Raw genomic sequence first — 20,293 nt, forward strand, 5'->3', positions numbered from 1 at the left:
CACTTTTAAATAAATATCAAGAAGAAAAGAATCAAGAAAAAGAAAAAGAAAAAGAAAAAGAAAAACCGCATAAAATATTTAAGTCAGTAGCTTATGTGCCAAAATTGTCGGAACGATTGGCCAAATCAGACTGCTACAACAAAGATGAAGTAAAAATAGCCCATAAGCCGATAAATACATTAAAAAACATATATAATCAAACAAAATCAAAAATTCCACATACAGAAAAAAGCAATATAGTTTACGAAATCCCTTGCAATGGAAAAAACAACCAACCATGCCACAGCGTATATGTTGGAACAACAAAAGGCAAACTTAAAACTAGACTAGCGCAACACAAATCGGATTACAAATATTGCCAACATACTGCAAACCAAAAAACTGCACTTATGACCCACTGTACTGAAAACTCCCACTCACCAAACTTTGACAAAGCTACTATTCTTCAACAAGAACAACATTACAGAAAACGATTTACTCTGGAAATGCTTCACATTATTAACACACCAACCAGTAAACGAATGAATTACAAAACGGACGTAGATAACTCTGCTAGCTTCTATAGATATTTGTTGACAAACAAACGATCAGTGATAAACTCCACGTCAAGTGATACATACGTGTAAAAAATGTATGTTATAATTTTTTAAATTTGTATGTTAGAAAATTTGTTATTTATTTATTTATTTTGTTGTTTTTATGTTTTGTAGTGTTCACCCTGAAGACGATTACCGTGTGTAATCGAAATATATTGGTAATATATAAAAAACCCTTGTGTTTTTATTTCAACTCAGACCTCAAGCCAGCTAGAAAAAAAAAAGTGATTAGTTAACAAAAAGGTCGCCAAAATCAAAATTTATAAAGACGGAAGGCACGCCGTATACATGCAACAATAAAATGGATTATACTCAAATAAAAACCAACAGCAACAACGCCAGAGCATTAATAAATAAATTACAGTATATTTCAAAAAAAGTGGTAAAGCAAAAATGTAATATGAAGTTCCTTTTAAAGTGCAGAAAATCTAAGTTAGTTCCTAATTTTATTAAAAATTCTACAAAATGTAACAGCTTGTTCATATTTGATCGTTATACACAAACAGACATAGACAGAACTTTAGATAGACATACATACCGTTTTCACACAAAAATACTTAGTCTGCTAATAAAACAAAAACACAACATACTAAAAAGACAGCAGCAACAGATGGAACAAACAAAAACAAAACTTAAGGAATATCTAAACGCGGGAGATTTTGAGAAATTACTTCAAAGTGAAACAAAAGTCGCAAAAAAACTCACAACAACTCTAAAGAAACGACAAGAAGAAAAACACGACAAACTGCGTCAAAATCGAAATCATCTCTTTGCTGACAACAATAAAAATGAAGGTTGGTTCGTAAACAAAACGAAAGTCGAGTTTCCATCAGACATACAAACGCTTTTGACGAAAGGTCCAAAATTTGCGCTTCCAATCGTGAATACAAAATTTCCTTTATTCAAATATATAGCTGATGGAGAGAATCTTGTACAAACAATTAAAGTTAAAGAGAAACAAGAGGAAGCTAGAACAAAACTCTCATTACTTATAAAAGACCATACAACAACAAATAGGCAAAGTGCAATAACTGATACAGTGGGACGGACTCAGAAATTTCTTAGTAAAAATAAAAACATTCGTATATTAACATCTGACAAAGGCAACAAAACGGTAGCTATGGATATAAGTGACTACAATAAGAAAATGGGCGATATATTAAACGACTTGACAATGTATAGGGTTCAAAAACAGGATCCTACATCGAGACTACAAAGCAAAAATAACAGTCTGGTCGACAAACTTTATAAATTGGATTTAATTTCAAAAATAGAGAAAAATAAATTATCTACAACAACAGCTTTACCTCCGAGGATATATGGACTACCAAAACTACATAAGGAAGGAACACCGCTCAGGCCAATCTGTTCGGACACTGGATCACCAGCACATAGCCTATGCAAATATATAGCAGATATATTAAAAAACGCAACAGCAAACTCGGCATACAACATTAAAAATACACTTGAGTTTAAAACAAAAATTAAAAACACCTACATTTCTGACAATGAAAAGCTAATATCTTTCGACGTAATTTCCCTGCTTCCCAGCATTCCCACACAATTAGCCCTTGAGATCATAAGAGACAATTGGATGAAAATAGAAGAACACACAAATATACCAAAAAACTGTTTATGGAAATACTTACGTTTTGCATCGAGGAAAATAGGTATTTCAAATTCAATGATATATTGTATACACAGCTAAAAGGATTGCCGATGGGATCCCCAACATCACCAGTAATTGCCTATATAGTGATGGAAAAACTATTAGAGAACACAACAACGAAATTAGCAAGAGTACCCAGATTACTCACAAAATATGTCGACGATCTATTTGCTATAATACACGAAGATGATGTAAAAAGTACGCTGGACACACTAAACTCTTTCAATAAATATATAAATTTTACAACGGAACTTGAAGAAGACGGAAAAGTACCATATCTTGACTCAGTTGTTATTAGAAGCAAAAACGAATTGAAGTTAAAGTGGTATAAGAAATCAACATCAACAGGACGAATCATCAACTTTTACTCAAAGCATCCAAAGACGATGATAATGAATACAGCAATGGGCTGTATAAGAAGAATGTTAGAAATTACGGACGACACTTACCACGAGGAAATTAAAAATGAAATAAAACTATTGTTAAGAAGAAATGATTTTCCTGAAAACATAATTAAAACACTTTTAAATAAATATCAAGAAGAAAAGAATCAAGAAAAAGAAAAAGAAAAAGAAAAACCGCAGAAAATATTTAAGTCAGTAGCTTATGTGCCAAAATTGCCGGAACGATTGGCCAAATCAGACTGCTACAACAAAGATGAAGTAAAAATAGCCCATAAGCCGATAAATACATTAAAAAACATATTTAATCAAACAAAATCAAAAATTCCACATACAGAAAAAAGCAATATAGTTTAAGAAATCCCTTGCAATGGAAAAAACAACCAACCATGCCACAGCGTATATGTTGGAACAACAAAAGGCAAACTTAAAACTAGACTAGCGCAACACAAATCGGATTACAAATATTGCCAACATACTGCAAACCAAAAAACTGCACTTATGATCCACTGTACTGAAAACTCCCACTTACCAAACTTTGACAAAGCTACTATTCTCCAACAAGAACAACATTACAGAAAACGATTTACTCTGGAAATGCTTCACATTATTAACACACCAACCAGTAAACGAACTACAAAACGGACGTAGATAACTCTGCTAGCTTCTATAGATATTTGTTGACAAACAAACGATCAGTGATAAACTCCACGTCAAGTGATACACACGTGTAAAAAATGTATGTTATAATTTTTTAAATTTGTATGTTAGAAAATTTGTTATTTATTTATTTATTTTGTTGTTTTTATGTTTTGTAGTGTTCACCCTGAAGACGATTACCGTGTGTAATCGAAATATATTGGTAATATATAAAAAACCCTTGTGTTTTTATTTCAACTCAGACCTCAAGCCAGCTGGAAAAAAAAAAAAAAAAAAAAAGAAATAAAATTATGCGAAGTGAGCATTTAAATTTATTATATAACTTTTCTTAGTGTTTTGTTTTAATATCTTAGTGAATTCGGTGCTGCAAAATCCATGTTAAGCTGCCATTGAAATCGCCTGTTTTCTCAAATAACTTTTGAACAGTTAGAAAGTGTTAAATTTCGCAATTGGAGTTTTATAACTGGCAGTGATGCGCATCCGTTGATACACCTTTCGAACATATCGGACCAATTTTCGAAAGGAACAATAAATGGCCTAGACAGTCTTAAAAGAGTAAAAAATATAGTAACGCGCCGAACGCCGCCGCGCCGATATTTTTGACATTCGGCGGCTGCGTGCGAAAAACGACGAAAATCGGCGGCGTATATCTCTAGCGTGGTTATCATTCGATTTCACTCATTTCAATAGGAAATCTCAATATTTACTCAAGTTATCGTGTGCACAGACAGACGAACGGACGGACGGACACGGCTAAATCAATTCCTTTTTTATCCTGAGCATTGTGAAGTCTGTATTTTTAGCGATGCGTTTATGTCAGTACGATCAACCTTTACGCTAAAAGTTAATATAGGTACCTTCTCTATGTGCAAAGTTGAGTATAAAAATCTGTAAGGTTGATTTCTCGGACGAATAGGCTGACGGATGTCCCGATGAGTTGATCAGCAATGCCAATTTTTAAACCAGCAATTGAAAAAAGCGCTCAACGCCATCATCGATCAAGTCGATAGAGGCTACCAAAAAAATCGGATATTGGAGTGGAGCTCTTTAAAAATTAAAAACGGCTTAATATAAACGTAAATGAGGTACTCTAAATCCTTCATCTCTTTAAAATAATTCAAAATTCTGTGCTTTGCAAGCTAATGATATCCAACTTCTAATATGCCGTGGTTGTAAATATACAAGTAAATGAGAATAACACAAATAATAAAGTGTGGAATAGGGACAACTTTAAATATTATTTGTAAATATCAAAAAAAAAAAAAAAAAAATTCTGCGTGCAACTTCAGTACGGGACAACTAGATCTGGTTAGCTCGAACGAAATTATGAAACTGTTTCATTTACCAACTTCACGTTAGATTACAAGGACGTTAAAAAAATCATTCGCGTTTTCAATAAGGCCTGTTCTCCTTTAAACGGTGGCTGAAGGCGAATGTACCGATATACCCTAATACGTACACCCCAACCTCATTTAAAATTTGTGAGGCAAACACTACATAGGTAACCAGATATAATAACATTGAAAATATGTATGTAATTTAAAATAAAAAACACAATATGGGTATCTCTAAAACAGCACGTATGGCATATTTGCGTGTATTCGATTCCACGTATCGCTGAAGCAAGTTGTAAATTCAGCCAATCATAAAGCATAATCATGTCAGCTGCCGTCTCGTTCGCACAACTTTAACTGTTGCCTACAATAGGAGGTGACTTATTGTTAATGTGTATTACGGACAGCATTGAAATATATAACGGGAACGAAAGCCAATCATAATATAATGATGTCACAGCGGGCCAATCATTGCACGATTATTATACACTCAACCCCCTACATATGAAGGACGAATCATTTAATCAGTAACGACAACTATCTTGAAAAGAGCTGGAAAAATAAGTTGAAGTGCCAGTTATTACACAAAAATTATCAACAAATAATCTATACGCGAAATTCAAACTTATTGACTGAAACATACATAGTTATATACATAAGTACCCATGAGGCTATAGCTCAGAGGTAAACAAACTAGCTAAAGTAAAGTGATAGCAAATGCTGTTAAAATTATCGCGTAAGGTGTAGATATTCATAAGTGAATTACCTATGTATCTTTAATTCCAAGGCAAATTTTAGTGAAAAATATCTACCATGTGTAATTCTTATAATTTTGAAGTGATGGAAATTATCTAATGTTTAATATGTACGTCCGTTAAGTGTGCCCTCCTTAACAAATGGCGGGGAAAAAGTACATTAATACATCTTGAATATTATTTACCTGTGAATTTAATTCCGGAAACTTTGTGTTTTAAATATGACGGTTGTTAGATGAAAAATAAGAGATTCACTAAGCATGGTATTTAAATGAGCTAGAGCAGTACAAACGCCTAAATATTCTTTATTAAATAAAAACTTTTTTAAATTAAATTTTCTTGTTAACTTTGGCTGAAACGCCTATGCATATAGGATCTTTTCTAGCTTTGAGTAACGAAATTTAATTAAAGACTTTCGTGAACCATTAAACTTTTCCGTGACCTTGGAGAAAATCTATAGCAATGTTTTCAAGAAATCGAATTCTTGCAATGCACTGATGGTATAAATTTATTCGTGCGACAATGATAATATTGAAAACTGTTCTTGACAAAAGGAGCGATAAAAAAATTTGCAATAAAGGCCATGAAGACACAACAAAAACTTTCTTATATTAATACATATGTGGGTGTCTCCTTTTGTTGATGACGAAAATGTCGTATTTGCCGTACCCAGCAGGTACGTACATACATTTCAAGCAATGTTAGGGTCTTAGAACTTTATACCACTCTTTAACTTTGAGCAATGATAACTACAAGGCGAGGACCGCAATTGGTTTCTATGTATGTACCTACTAAAAACTGCTCTGATACATGTTTTATAGTATATAAGCGTAGCCAGCAGATTTTGTCTTGCCCAAAAATTTATTTGCATACTCTTAAAAAGTCTTCATCGCTTCCCCTCTTCACTCTATGTACGTTTCGCTTCTTTTTTTTTCTTCCTCATATGAAATCTCTTTATCAAATAATATGTTATAAACCATTACGAAGCTATATGAAAATAATGTAGTAGACTCAATTTTAAAATTTGCATTCATTTTTATGAATGCATGAAACGTTTTCCTGCTCTATAATATTCTTAAATGCGATTGCATCTTCTGCAAACAAATTTTGCATCGTCTTGCCTCTCTCCTCTTTCTATATTTTTGATCCCTGTCATTATAACAAATGGGTTAACATATGCAACTGCAATCTACTTACAAACCGTCTACGATCTTGAGTTATAAAGTTTTCAACTGATTTTGCATAATTTTTTATATATAAGATTAATTTATGTGAAAGGCTAGGTAACTGAGTAAAAAATTTCAAACAAATCGCAAGCAAATTGCTCGGATCCTAGTCCACTTGCTGGAAAAAAGGCCACAGTTATTAAACTAGTCAAGGCACCATAGGCACGTCGTACCATAAATTTTGTTTTTTTGGAATAGACTACTGGTCCACTTCCACTGGTCCAAAAGTTTCTCAAATCAAGCGAAGAAAATCTCAAACAAATCGCAACAGGTCAGCCACCGGTCCACTTCCTATAATGAAAATCGCACCATAACTCCAATTTTTTGGAAGGACTTGGCCCCTTTCCCGGAAAGATAAGCTTCTCAAGGAAGTAACCACTTACCAAATTTTAAAACAATAAAAATTAATAAAAAAAATCCGATTTTTCCGGTAGCCATTATGGCCTTTATTGGCGGTAGCGCTTAGCGATCTTTTTGATATACATACATATGTATGTACTACTTAAGTCAACCCAAAAAAAATTTAAGTTAGTATAGCTCATCCATTCATCGGTTTATGCGTCAACCTATTTTTCCGAGGGGTCATCATCACAGGTTTTTTTGCAATAACTTTCAATTAGAGAAATGTATTGTAATGAATTTCAACACACTACTTCTTTTGACTGCAACTAATACTTAGTGATAAAACTTTTAGAAGAAATATAGGTACCGGTACTCATTTAAAATACTCGCATCAAGGGATCGATACTAAAACTCATACTCAGTAAAGGATATCGAGTATAATCGATCCAAGTGAGTACTTCGGAATGTCTACCTAAAGTGATACACTTTTTTTAATGAGATCGTATATTTTGAATTTGGTAGAAAACAAACAAAAGGTTAAGTTTAGGTGTAACCGAGCATTATATACGCAGTTGTGTGCTCTCACACAATATTAAGGATACATTTAAAGAAAAACTCCACGAACAATAGATGATTTAAAAGTGGAATAAACTATTTATAACTACATATTTAAATATCGTATTCTGTAAGAGGCAACATAAAAGTTTCTGGCATAAAAACTATGTTCTTACCAAATTACATTTAAAATGGGTAGATTTTTGAAGATATTTAAAAAAAATTTCAATTAGAAAACAAATTTTCTGAACGGGGTCGCCCCTCGACATTTTTTTTCAAACACTTCGGGTGTATTTCTGCCATGAGAGGGTTCTCAGTGAAAATTCTTCTGCTTTGCAGTTACTGTTCGGAGTCGGTATAAGATATGAATATAAGAATGTTAATCCCGTCGCGCCAATTTGCAGGGAAAATAAAAGTAGCTTGACGCAAATTGTAAGACAAGCTCCGCCAATCTAGGTAATTCGCGCCAAATATTTCTTTTCATGGCCTTATACGTTTTGTGGAGAGAATAACTGAAAAGAAGTGGATCAGAATGATTTCCAATTTTGTTTTAACTTTCATTCTTTTCACTATAATATCTCCACTTGTAGAGTTTTTACGTACCAGATATATATTTATCTTGCAAATTTTGTTAAGATTTAATAGTTAAGTAACTTTTTTCTAAAAAAGGCGTGGTCCTCAATCGATTTAGTTCAGATCTATGTATAATACCACCAGACCTGTAAAATACTGAGCACATTTTTGTACTAGTACCAAATAAGTACAAGTACTCAATTACTTCACATCTAAGTACAAAGTATAAGTATTTCAGTACTTGTACTTCGAATCCCAAAGTACAAGTAGATATACTTGCGAAATACTTGCAAGTACACGAAAGTACTTTTCCTGATAAAATATGTCAGTTTGATTTATAAATGGAAAATCAAAATTTGAGTAAAATTCATATTGGAAAGCAGCAAGAAGTAAAGCAACATACTAAATAAGTATAAATTGTACAACAGCTAACAATATTAAAATAGTTTTGTGTTTGCCTTCATTAGTACTAGCTTTTCAAACGAAATGTCCGTTATTGATTGCCTTCTAGGACTATAAACAATGCCTGCTAAGGAAAATAAACGCTATACTGGGTTGGAGGAATCTAAGGGCGTATTCATTTTGAGTGATAGGTCCTTCATAAGAGGATAACTCTGAAGCATATTGAAATCTGTTGATGGATCATTAAAATACCTGTAAAACTCTTCTTCAACCATTTTGTCAAAGTTAGGTGATCGTAAGGGTGATGGTTGATCCGCTTCAAAACCGTTCCATACTTATCAAAGTACTTCGAAAGTACTTACAAGTTAGAGATTTACGCCGCCGATAAACGCCGCCGCCGATTTTGGTAATTTTTCGCACGCCGCCGCCGAATGTCAAAAATATCGGCGCGGCGGCAGCGTCCGGCGCGTTACTTATCTTCTCGTTTAAGACTGTTTAGGCCATTTATTGTTCATGTCGAAAATTGGTCGGATATGGTCGAAAGTAGTATCAAGGGATGCGCATAACTGCCAGTTATAAGAAATTAATTGCGAAATTTAAATCTTTCTAACTGTTCCAAAGTTATTTAAAATAAAATAATGAAAAAAAAAATTTTAGTTAAACGGTTTTATTGAAAACAATGCTTAGATGAAGTAATAATAATACTAAAAGCTAGAAAATAATTAGGTAGGTACTAGTCATCACACTACTCATCAATCTAGGGCGTTTATTAGACAAATAAATAAAAGTGTTGGGCGAGTAAAATTTCTAAAAATGTGAGGCGTAGCATAACCTTATTAAGGTTCAGTTGGCCTTATATATGACTATAAATAGAAATTTGACGCGTCCAACGCTTTTATTTAATTGTCTGATCAACGCTCTACATTGATGAAAAGAGTGATGACTAGTACCTATCACCTACCTAATTATTTTCTAGCTTTTAGTATTATTATTACTTCATGTAAGTATTGTTTTCAATAAAACCGCTCAACTTAAAACTTTTTTTAATTATTTTATTTTCAAGTTTTTAGTCTTTATTTAATTGCCTATTATTTCTCATTCTATTTAGTTCATTTAGTGACTCATTATTACAAGGGGTCTTTCCTGATAATTTGTTACAATCTAAGTCATCAATACATAATCCTTCCAAAGACTTTACTCGACTCTGCGCCACGTATGCTTGTCCCACCACTCCAAAATATTTTGATGTCACTTCTACCGGACTGCATGTAATATTTGTTCCAAATATGAGCCAAATCGGACATCATAGGTCGCTTTCTATTCATGTATGTATTATGTGCTCCAAATATGGACCAAATCGGAACACAAATATGATTTTTTGAATATCTCGATCCTTGCGCCACCTAGCGGCGATTTTTTTCTTATTATTAAATTCGTTCACAACGGCCGTGCATGCGGCCGTGCGGCCTGCCTGTCAAGTCAAGGTAAATAAAATCGTTTAAAAACAGGCGTTTTCAGCTTAACACGGACATTGCATCGCTCAATTTACAAGTTATTAAAACAAAACACTGAAAGAAAACTTTGCATATTTTTTTTTTTTAAAGATTAATAATGAACAATGAATTGAAATAAAATGACCCACGGCGAACATGTTTTCAAATTATCCTCAAGTTGTTAAAAAAGCAAATTACCCAAAAAAGGTGCCGATTGGGCTAAAAGAATAAGCGAAATCAGTTATGCAAAATCCTTTAGTAGGTTCTAGGGGCATAAACATTCCTTTGAAATGATTCTTACCTCATACTTAAGTTGAGGATATATCTACGTATGAGAAGGGTTTGAAAAATCACTTGGGCTGACATTCAAACATCTGTTGTTTATTTGCGAAACTATACAAAGCGTCTGAAATGTTAATTTTGATTTTCACACTTCATCCTTCAACACCCAAGTCTCCCGGTTTGACATTTCCCAAAGTTGGCGGCCCTATCCAAAACTAGTCCCTTGGATTGAATCACATTGTGAATACGTAGGCACATATATTTACCACGTGAGGTTTTGTCCTTCGCAAGAACACTCGAAGTGGGAAGTAAAAGCTTTCCCAAGCCAGTCGAACTAATGACCGTGTGTGCTTCTACCCTAATGTAAGGGGCAGTCGAACTAGTCTGAAGCTACGCGGTCATCCATAATGAGCTCTTATATCATAAGGCCGGAAAACAGCAGTTAGCATCTTTCACCTTAAAATCGGTCGACTTTCATTCTAAAATATCGTTTTGATTTAACGAAGACTATTGAAATCAATTTTGTGAACACAAAAGTCGGCAAAATTTGGTCTACATTTTAAAAATGTTATCCAGGGTCCTTGTAAAATTTTAATTGTGTAGATGCGCTGAGGATTATACGATTTTCACCCATGAGTTACGCAATGACATGCAATTAGAATGCTTATGATTTCGAGGGCGGCATCCTTGGCCGAATAGTCACTCCCTAACGTTTCAAGGTGTTTCTCTAGTGTAGCTCGGCAGCATAGCGCGACAAAAACATCCGTTAGAAAGTCTTCGGAGCTACACCTAGAGCTTCTAGGAAAGTGACGTCGAGGAAGGTATGAGTTCGAAGTCGCAGTCTTTTGGCTTCTGTGCTGGCATATGGTGTAGGGTCAGGAGGCGTGGTAGCGACTGGTGGTCGCGATTGCTACTGTTCGCACATCGGGAATTTTAGCTCTTACAGCCACAAGAGTCATAAGTCTTAATACACCATTAATAGCAACCGTAAGTAGCCTTTGTGCATGACCGCCAAGGAGCCACAAATGATTTAACGAAATTGTGTTCGCGACGATTATTAGGAATTAACCCCAGCTGAAACTACGCTTTGCACGAGATATACAGACAAAAGTGTGACCATTTTATGTATCTGTATTTCTTTTCAGCAGACGCAGCAGTCTCTGGAGTAAGTGAACGAAGGACAGTTCCTCCGTAACAACAAAACCTTCCCTAAATATAATTTTTTTAAATAGCAAAGTCAAGGTTTTTAAACTCCGCCGCCGCCGTTATATAATAGAGCCTACGCCGCCGCCGCCGATAAAGTGATCAACAAAAATTCAAGTATAAGTACTTCGATACTTGTACTCATTTTTCGAAGAACTGAGGTACTGATACTTGTACTTGTACTGGTACTTTTTCTTTAAAGGTCTGAATACCACATTTCTGCCAAATGGCAATATGATATCAGCGGTTGGAAAAACTTTACAATTTTTTTCTACTAAATGTGGGCGCTGCCAATCCCATTTTACAAAATTTAAGTAAATTTATATTTTTTGTTATAGAGTTAATCCACTCGTAAAATATCGTTTTACGAAATTTTTGAAAGTGGGCGCGGTTATAATCTGATTTTCAATACCAATATATCGTTGACGATGCTGTAAAAGCTGCTAACTCTATCCCACTAAATTTCACAGTAGAATGGAAAATCTCAGTTGTATAAAAACGTCACTTAACAACAACATTTACAATTTAAAATGTATGGAATTAATTAGAAGCTTTTCACAGAGTTATTGATTCTGGACAATATATCTCAGTTTTCGCTCAAGTCATGGTGTTAATGCGCTGTACTTTGTTGGTGTTAAACCTGTAGACCATCGGCACTTGGTAAAGTGTTAGGGAAAAATATCGAGCTAAGTATCGATACTTTACTAAGTACTTGGTAAAAAGGATCGAGTACGAAATACTCAAGTATTTTTTGGAAAAGTATCGATACTACAGTACTCGTATCGTTCTTTCACTACTAAAGCTACTGTAAAAAATAATGTTATTTCAAAATGAAATATAATTCTGTGATGATCTAATACTTAACGGGATAATTCGGTAATTTATAAAGCTACAATACTAAAATTGTATATGAGCAACTTCATAAGGTTGACTTAAACTATCCTGAAATAAAAAAATTAAAAACAAGTAAGGACGGGACTATCTTCGGCTGTGCCGGAGACTTCATACCTTTCATGAATGGGGCTGAACAATAATCTTATCCCGTTCGTAATCTCCAAATAAACGCATGTATAAGATAAGAAATATATAGTGAACAGATGTACATATCTAAACTATTTTTAAGATAAATATAAAATAAAAAATCGCAAAAAATTCCTTATCTGAACGATCGGTTGTATGGGATATATATTATATATTGCTCCGATCGAAATGATTTTTACAGGAAACCTTCTATGATATATTAGAATACATATCACCAAGTTTCACGTTTTTATATTGGAAACTAAGGGAGAAATTGCCAAAAATCTTTTTATCTGAACAATCGGTTGTATGGGATAGGTATATACAGGGCCGTGGAGAGGGGGGCAGCCAGGGCAATTCCCCTGGGGCCCGGAAGGTTTTTGGGGGCCCGGCAAGGCAAAGCAGTATTGACAGTACTCTAACTAGGATTTCATAGATACATACATATTTTGTTGCTACAAAAAATTGTTTTAAAATTGAAAATCACTAAACTAAAATCATAAGCATCCAATCAAATACTCTGGGGCATAGTCATAGTCGAAATAAAATGCGATTTTAAGTTAGATAAACGTTTTTGACACAATTGTATAAGCGCTTTCTGTCAAAAATGCTTCAACTAACTTAAAATCACATTTTGTTTCGACTGTAACTATGCCCCGGCTTGGTCGTATTGCTATTTCATTTTTGTAAAAAGCCAGCGACATCTGTAAATACAGGCTAATAATAAATTAGAGCATTAATTTGAAAAAATTAGTACACTTGACTTGTTTTGCGAAGCGCAAATTTGTGCAAACATATGAGTATGCCGTGGATAAGCTTACATAGGTCATTGATGAGTTGAAGAAGTTCAGGGATCAATGGTCGATCATACTTCAAGAATATAAGGTTCTGGCAGGGAGTATAGGAGTTGTGAATACCTTCGCAGAGAAAAGAAGGAGGATAAGAAAGCACCAGTTCGATGAATTACCTGGCAAATCACCTGAGTGTGATTCCGAAACTCAATCCAAACAGCAAGTTTTTTACGTTCTTTTGGACTGCTTGATTGGTAACATGACAAGATGTTTCGAAGCCGTAATTGACATTGCGATTAAATTTAGTTTTTTGTGGAAGTATCAGGATCTGACGGAAGAAGAGCTCAGAGAAAAAGCAGCGGTGTTCTGCATGATTTATGGCATCGATATTTCTACAGAGCCATCCACTTAGCAAATTTGGGATGTGATTCCCTGCCACCATTTCAACTTCTGAACAAATTTCATGACTTGAAGATGGAAGTATTATTTCCTAACATCTGCATAGCCTTAAGAATATTTTGCACACTTCCAGTCAGTGTGGCTGAAGGGGAGCGTTCTTTTAGTCTATTGTCTCGCGTGAAAAATTTTTTACGTTCTACTATGAGCCAAAATCGCTTAACAAGCTTTGGAACATTGGCGATTGAGTCCAGCCTTGCTCGCGTTATTAGTTTTGAATCGGTAATTTCCATATACGCAGATCAAAAAGCACGGAAGGTTTTCCATGGCTGATTCAAGCTCTTAAAATGTACATATTTAGAAAAAGTTAATGTAAGCAATCAAACAATGAAATCTAACATTTCATTAATGTAAGTGCTCCAGTAAATATTATTTTATATGAAATAAAAATGTGAATTGAAAAATGTATGTATGTTATTTATTTTTTTACTGGATTGAGTTTATTTTTTAGGGGGTCCCGTGAACGCGAACTGTCCCAGGGGCCCGGCTCGGCTCTCTGCGACCCTGGATATATACTATATCATTATGGCTCCGATCAAAGAGATTTTTTCAGGAAATCTTCTATGATATATTAGAATAAATATCACCAAGTTTAACGTTTTTATATTGGAAATTAAGGGAGAAATTGCCAAAAATCTTTCTATCTGAACGATCGGTTGTATTGGATATATACTATATATAGCTCCGATCAAAGTGATTTTTCCAGGAAATCTTCTATGATATATTAAAATATATATCACCGAGTTTCACGTTTATACTTTATAAATTGCGGCAGGAATGACCAAAATCGTATTATCTAAATACTGTAACGCATTTCACTCACAGTGAAAACCAAATACTTTTCTGAAATTTTAGTAAATCGGACCTAGGATCTAATAGTTAACACCATTTAGTGGATAGGGCTTATCTTACATGTCTGCCGTTCCAGGTTTTGTGACCAAAATGGACTGGTTGCATGGGGACTTCATATTTATAAATCTGTTTTTAGTAATAATATTAATTTATTTATTTATTTGACATAGTGGTTGTATCTGTAAGACACAGTCTTTTTAAGTACATCAGCAAGTTTTAAAAACAAAATAAATAATTTAAAATTGAAGTTGTTATAACAACTTTAATACTTAACCTAGAATACACGTTTGATAAGAAAATGAAAGTGCTTAAGTTTATTAAGAAAGAATAGAATATAGATGAAATTATGTTGTAACCACATTAATCACACTGAATTGAAGTAACTATGAATTAGCTTCCTGTAGTTGCTCCTACCCATATCAGCCTTGAGAGAGTCAGGAATAGAGTTCCAGAGCCTTACAGCATTAACAAAAAACAGCCTCGATGAGGACAAATATAAATATCGTGGTATTATTAGCTTGCGGTGTCTAGAAGACTTGGAAAATTTTAGTTTTTCATAAAGATAATTTGGTGTTTTGAATTCAATAAGTTTGAACATAAATATACAGTTTCGTGCAGCAATATAATCAAAAATACTGCATCCTAGAAATTTGCAACTCCATGTGGAGATGTGGTCATACTTTTTAAGGCCATAGACATAACGCGTTATATTATTAAATGCAACATCAATTTTATGGCTCGAAGCAGAATCTAATTGACTGTAGACATGCTCAGAGTATGTTATGTGCGGCACAATTAATTGTATAGCTAACTTTTTTCTGGTCTCCAAAAGTGTAAAAGAAGCAGAAGCTCTTAAACGGCGCAAAATAGAATAAACATTGCTTAGAATTTTATTAACGTGGTCAATACAGGTCAACTTGGAGTTTATCACAAAACCCAAATTTCGAATCTTTTCAGTAAACGAGAGGGCACTATTTATAACAAAGAGCTTTGGAATATCTTCAATATGTACAACGCTACTACTTATGGGCAACACAATCGACTTTTCAGCATTTAAGCATAGACAGTTTTCACAAGTCCATTTGCAGATTGCAGACAAGTCACTATTTATTTTATAACATAAATCTTCGACAAGGCCAACATGACTAGATAGGTATAACTGGATGGCATCAGCATATGCGTGGACATTTACGTGCTGACACACTGAGAAAACATCATTGAAAAAAAGACTAAACAGAAGAGGACCAAGCACAGAGCCTTGTGGCACACCAGTAGGGACAACACGAGATTTGGATGAAGAGTTTTTGCAAACTACCTTCTGGGTTCTTCCCTCCAGGTAACTGGCCATAAGCTCAACAGATTTAGTGGAGAACCCGAAGTAGAATTCGAGTTTTTTGCAAAGGAGGTTGTGCTGCACTGAGTCTAAGGCACAAAACGGCTAGGTCACTTTTGTCAAAACTAGTTCTTATGTCGTCAAGTATTTTGATCATTGCAGTAGAGCAACTGTGCTTAGGTCTGAATCCAGATTGTACTGGACTCAACAGGTTGTTCTCCTTAACATAAGCTAAAATTTGACCCGCCATCAAGGACTCACACACTTTAGCAAACGCAGCTAAGATGCTAATTGGCCTATAATTGCAAGGTTCAAGAGCATTATATGTTTTGGCGACAGGAATAATTAACGCCTTCTTCCACTCCCCAGGGAAACAAGAAGTTGTGAAGCAATGATTAATAATATGCGTGAGAGTTCCTAAAATGTCTGTCAGAACGAGTTTGATGAACTTCAAAGTGATCCCATCATCCCCAAAGTATTAGATTTGATGTTCATAATTATTTTACTTCTAATTCTGATACCGCCTTAAATTCAAATTTAATCACTGGCTCAAAATGACGTATAATGTCCAGAGGTATATGACTGTCCCGACACTCACTTGCCTTAATAAAATAGTCGTTTAGGATATTTGGGTCGACTTGACAGTCCTTTTGACACTTCCCATGTACGTTAAGACTCCTCAAGTTTCGCCATAAATCTTTTGACGGAAGTTACGGGTTTAATTTATAATTGCAATACATCTGCTTCGATTTTCTTATGATAACGGTGGCTTTGTTTCGGGCGATTTTATATAAAGACCAAGCAGACTCAGTTTGTCTCCTCTTCCATTTCGCGTAAAGTCTATTTCGTTCTCTTATAGCAGACCTGACTTTAAAGTTATACCAAGGAACAGCATTGATAGCAGCCCGAGCTCTACGTAAAGGGACATGCTTGTCATAAAGCTTACACAAGTTTTTATTTAGAAATTCAAGTTTGCCGTCCACAGTAATAATAAATCAACACAAAGACCAATCAACATTGCACAAATCAACAAACAAAGCATCCACATTAACAGCCCTAAAATCACGATAAACAGTGGTAATATTGTCAACAGGACGATTGAACGTAACATCTAGTGAACAAAAAATTAAATCATGGTCAGAAATAAAGCTGATTTGGTCAAATTTTGTAATATGGTCACGACTTGACGTAATAATCAGGCCCAACAAGCTTGGAGTCGAATTATGTGCGTATCGTGTTGGTACATGTTTGTTGACTATAGTAAGGCCAGCAGTTGAAATATGGTCAAGTAGTTTATTTACATATGAGTCATTTAAGAGTAAATTAACATTGAAGTCACCACAAATAACAAAACGCTTAAAGTCTATTAAAAACGAAGATAACTCAGCAAAAAGGAATCCAACAAGTAACATCTATTTGGGTTATATACACAGGATACTAGCACTTTATTTATGTTATCAGAAATTTCAGCTATAATAAATTCTGTCTCATTATTTTTAGACACTGATAACACATTAATCTTTAAGGAGGCCTTGCAATATATTGCATCCCCCCTCCCCTTCTTGCTACTCGATCTACACGTGTTAGTCTATACTTAGGGATACTATAGTAGGCATCAGATAAGTCAGAGGAAAACCAGGTTTCTGAGACACAGATAACATCAACATCTGATTCCGAAAATATATCCCTAACATAATCCAATTTGTCACCATTCATACTTCGAGCATTAAAGTGCACTGCGCTAAGTCCAACCGATTGCTTGCATAAAATATTTATTAAAGTCTTGTGGCATTCGCTAATGCTAAAGGCAGATTTCTCACAGGGGCTTAATACTATAGGTTGGAGAAAGAGACAACACAAAAAATGCTAAATCCACAAAAACTGCAACGCATATGCAATTGCATGCAAAAACGAATTACATTATATAGAAAACGAGAGAAAAGTGGGAAGATATAATTAAACAAATAACAATTAATATTTAGTTTGAAATTCATAGTAAGAGAAATCGATAGGTATAGAATTAAGGGAGTAAAGCAAAAAGAGAAACCTATAGCGAAGTTAACATTTTATCTGAAATACATATACAAAGAACAAAACATTGCTAAAACAAACATATGTAAGTAAATAATATGTTACAACTATATCAGCGCTCCTCTTCCAATAATTGCATTGACTTCAGCTTTGCTATTTACCAGCTTCGACTCTTCCCCTTGTTTATGCCTAACAAAAATTTTGCCACGGATAGAAAACACCGACGCTAACTGCTTCTGCCGTCTCAGTGCTGATGCATGAGTCATTACCTCCCTCAGGTTCTTTGGCAGACTTTCATGTATATACACCGACCCGTACCCAGGCAAATCAAGATCAGAGAGCGCAAGCGATCTCTTTTTAGATTTGCAAAACACAGCGACAGCCTTTAGCAATTGGTTACGGTCAGGCGCTGAAAACAACTTTATTACAATGGTAGTGGGCTTTTGCTGAGTTTTGTTGATTCCTCCGTTTCTTAGTCGAAATGCATCTCTTAAAGGTGGCGATTTGTGCTCAACCGCCCGACAAATCTGCATAAAGAGCTCAGGCAAACTCTCATTCGCAGCTTGAGGTATGCCAGTGATGATCAAGTCAGTGGCAACAGCGCTGCTTTCGAGTGCATTGAGCTGGGCCTGAGCTGCAATTAGCTCGTTACGCATAAAGAGCACATCAGAGCACGCATTTTCAACTGCAGTCACTCTCTTCTCTATTGCAGCCATGGATATATTCAAATTTGATGTTTCACCAGCCAACTCACCCATTTTCTGCATAACGCGCTCTTCTGTTTGCTCCATTACAGTAGTTAACTCTTTAACAATAGAGATTCGTAGAGCATCCAATTTTTTGTCAAATACCGCTGATGATGGTGTAAGGGGGGTTTTAGGAGGGGAAGCCATTCCTCTCGGTGGATTTTTGCGCGCCATTGTTGCTGTATTTTTTCTATTTATCTATTTTATTGTTTTTTCGTTTTCTTGGTAGCTTTTTAGCTCTTATTCAAAGCAGCAGTAAACACAAGACAAATAATATGGTTCAAACGAATTAATACTACAAACTGTAGGCAACACACACGCACGTAGACAACGCAAAGAAAGTTGGCAAATTGTTAGAAAGAATTTACAATTATTAAGAGCGCACAAAACACGTCATACTCAGTTGACATCTACTATATATATGTATCTACACTAAAACAAGTATTTTTATCTTTTTCCCATAATTTTTGAACGCATTTCTACAGTTGTAGGTCAAAGTAAAGTTTAACGAAATTTTTGGCCCGTTTTTCGTTTTAGCTGGCACTTTTTTGTTCTGGCACCTGCTTCAGCCGGCGCGCAGTGGCGGATCTAGGGGGGAGGATATGGGGGCTAAAGCCCGCCTCCGTTCGAACTAAGTCATTACGTGCAAGGTTGAGGTATCATACGTGCGAGGTACGTGCATTTTGCACTTAACGGCATACTGAGGACACACGGTATGGTTTTAAATTTTTTATGCCAAAAATTGTCTACTGTGAATATTTTTACCGAATGCATCTCGCATTTTTTACAGAAATTGAATTAAACTCACTTTCTTATGGTTAGGAAGCTCTGAAAGTTGAAATAAATGGCATTGAGGGGTCTACTCGTTAAAAACTTAACAGCATATCGTCAGCCCCGTCCTTACTTGTTATAATTCTATTTATATTTTTTAATAATAAAAATACGTAAAGTTCCGCCAAATATAAGAAACAGCTTAACGCCGGCACATATGGCTCGTCTTGTCATCGAAACGATTTTCATCACTTTCATCGCTTTCTTCATTTTCGAAGATTTCTGCTGCTGCTGGCACTTGCTTTTTTATTAAATATCTGATAAAAAAAATTCTTTTGTGGCGTTTTATGCAAAATATTTCCTTACCTTTTCATTTCTACGTTGTGTAAGTGATGACACTTGATAATCGATTAATGTTTTATTATCAGCTGATTACCAAGCTGCCACATCATCATAACGAAAAAAATAAAATAAAATTTCGATGTCGTTTGACACACATATTACAAATTTCACAACCCGAGTTGCCCAAATAGATTTGAAGCCAAAAAAGGGCAACATTTTAAAGAGGACCAAAAAAAGGGCTAGGGGCTAAACCCGAATTACAGAGCTACAATTTACTACCCTTTCCTGTACCACATGATTTCTTCATTGACGTCAAGGTTCAAAGGTGAATTTTTGAAAATACTGCCTCTGGAGGGACTGATTCCAGCATACTCTGCAGGAGTAACGATTGAAGAAATTGTACTTGCTGCTAAAGTTTATAAAGAAGATCTCACCAGTCACAATGAGACAGTGCTGAAAA

General features: G+C 34.9%; 1 protein-coding gene across 10 annotated transcripts in view; it reads left to right on the top strand.

Moving 5' to 3' along the window:
- The first annotated feature begins 5,230 nt into the window (after positions 1 to 5,230).
- The window catches only part of ey (eyeless), a 2,912,801-nt gene continuing 2,897,738 nt past the window's right edge, over positions 5,231 to 20,293 (top strand). For 9 of the 10 annotated variants that reach the window (XR_010947866.1, XR_010947867.1, XM_067758165.1 and 6 more), the window contains exon 1: positions 5,231 to 6,091. The gene's annotated coding sequence lies outside the window, so the exon portion shown is untranslated. The remainder of the gene's footprint in view (positions 6,092 to 20,293) is intronic. The other variant, XM_067758160.1, reaches the window with a different exon arrangement.

This window comes from Eurosta solidaginis, chromosome X (assembly GCF_040869045.1).
Source record: "Eurosta solidaginis isolate ZX-2024a chromosome X, ASM4086904v1, whole genome shotgun sequence".
NCBI classification, from domain to species: domain Eukaryota; kingdom Metazoa; phylum Arthropoda; class Insecta; order Diptera; family Tephritidae; genus Eurosta; species Eurosta solidaginis.